The sequence below is a fragment of the Nycticebus coucang genome, chromosome 14 (assembly GCF_027406575.1).
Source record: "Nycticebus coucang isolate mNycCou1 chromosome 14, mNycCou1.pri, whole genome shotgun sequence".
Lineage (NCBI taxonomy): Eukaryota > Metazoa > Chordata > Mammalia > Primates > Lorisidae > Nycticebus > Nycticebus coucang.
In genome coordinates, this window is record NC_069793.1 from 27959029 (window position 1) to 27961507 (window position 2479).

The window sequence follows — 2479 nt, forward strand, 5'->3', positions numbered from 1 at the left end:
CTGAGGCAGGAGAATCGCTTAAGCCCAGGACTTGGAGGTTGCTGTGAGCTGTGTGAGGCCACGGCACTCTACCGAGGGCCATAGAGTGAGACTCTGTCTCTACAAAAAAAAAAGAAAAGAACAGAGTATGAATAAACCATAGAGTGGTTTAAAAACTTACCACAAGAAATAAGTAAGCAAGGAGACAGTGATGTCAATCAGTTAGATGTAAGCATTCCACACTGCATATCAAATCAGTACATTGTACCCCATAAATTCATTAATGTACACAGTTACGATTTAATAAAGAATTTTTAAAAATATGCAACAAACCAGAATAGAGACCTCGGGGCGGGAGGGGGGAAGAATGAATTATATATCATCAGAAGCTCCCTTTCCCTGGAAGGATTTGTCAGCAGGAGGATCTGTTAAAAGATTCTGTGCTACAAGTAGGTGTGAAGAGGTGTCATTTCTAAGGTCTCCATAATTTTAATTCCTTGTCGTGATTATATATTGTTTCATAGCACAGACACGGACATTGTGGTAACACAGCACATCATTAATTAGCTACAAATTTGATCAGCTGTTCCCGTGAAGAATTTGAAGACATTCATGGCCAGTCATAATTTAAATTGTACCATTTATTTTTTGTACTGATCATCCAAAATGCCTAATCCTTTTTAGAATCTATGATTAAAACCCATCTGCTTTCTTTGCATGTTATCCAAAACAGTAAAGATTATTTCACACCTTTTTCTTTTTTCACACTGTCTCAGAATGTGTACTGGAATTACAGGAAGAAAAAACAAAACTGTGCACAGTTTTGCACTCCATGACCCCTCAGTGTTTGAGATCATCAATGTGAGTGTGTGTCTTGGGTAGAGTATTTTGATATCTTATTGTGCTGCTAATTATAACTTTTTTCAGAATGTCATTAAGTATGTTCATCTATCTTCCAATGGAGAAATGTCTGTATTTATTTGGCAACACCCCCACCTTTTATGAAGAGAATAAATCTGTTGTTTTGAAACTACCCTAATCCCAAAGCGATTTCCAAGAGGTGAGATGTTTCCAGCATTTCCCTTAGTACCCAGAAGTCAGAAAGAGACAGAAGTATAGGGTCACCTCAGGGTGATGCATTACTCTGGATCAGGCACAGTTTAAAGAGCTTTTCAGTGTTGCCTAAAAATGAGCTATTTTAAACTGGCAATTAGAAGATCATGTGCTTAACAGTATTTTTTTAAATTAATTTCAAGTCCCACAGAGCCTTTAAATGGTTGACTAGACCTATTGCTGAGTTTTTAATGCACTGGTTATTGGATCATTTTAAAATTACAACATTAGAGATCTTCCCTCACCAGACCTATATTAGGTTCCCAAATGTTTCTAACCCTTGAAGGTTACTGGTTTAGGTTGGCTTTCTTTGAGTCAAAGACAACCATTCCTAGAAAATATGGATAAAGTCTATATAACAGATTGGAAGTCTGGCTGTTTATTTCTATCCCTAAACCACAAAGTCTCTGTGGAAGCTGCTACCCAAAGGGTTAATCTCACTGGTTGATTTAATAAGGACACACTCATTTCCTAGGTACGTACGTAATACACTCAAATAACTCAAATTAAACTCGACGTCTCACAAAATGAGTTTTTGGGGGGGTTTTCTGTTTATTTGATTTTTTGCAGTTTTTGGCCGGGGCTGGGTTTGAACCCGCCACCTCCAGCATATGGGGCTGGCACCTTACTCCTTTGAGCCACAGGCACCACCCCACAAAATGAGTTTTGAATATAAAAAAAAAAAAAAAAAAACACTGGACTAACATTAACATCATGGTACCTTGATTTTTACACCCATTCTAATATTCCCCTTCTTAATTTGTGTGATCTGAACAAGGCATAGCCTTTCCTAAAGCTCAACTTAACCACTTTAAAATTACCAGATAGTTCTTACATTTAAATAAAATTAGAGAATTTTATATATAGCAGGCAAAGGAGGAAATAGGACAAATTATGCTTTTTTTTTTTTTGCAGTTTTTGGCCAGGTTTGAACCCACCACCTCTGGTATATGGGACCAGTGCCCTACTCCTTTGAGCCACAGGCACTGCCCAGATTATGCTTTTTAAAAAAAAAATAAGTACCATAATTATATCTCGATATTGAAAAAATTTGCTTGGCTGAACTCATTGACTTAACTCATGTGTTCTTCCATTACTCGTGATACATAATAAACATGTGGAACTTAAAAGTCAAGAAAAAATATTACAATGTTCCTTGTTATTTGACTTAGATTGTGGAACTACAGTTGTATTTTTATTTTATTTTATTATTTTTTTTTTTTGAGACAGAGTTCCATTATGTCACCCTTGGTAGAGTGCTGTGATGTCACAGCTCACAGCAACCTCAAACTCTTGGGCTTAAGCAATTGTCTTGCCTCAGCCTCCCAAGTAGCTGGGATTACAGGTGTCCAAAACAATGCCCGGGTATTTGTTGTTGTTGTTGTTG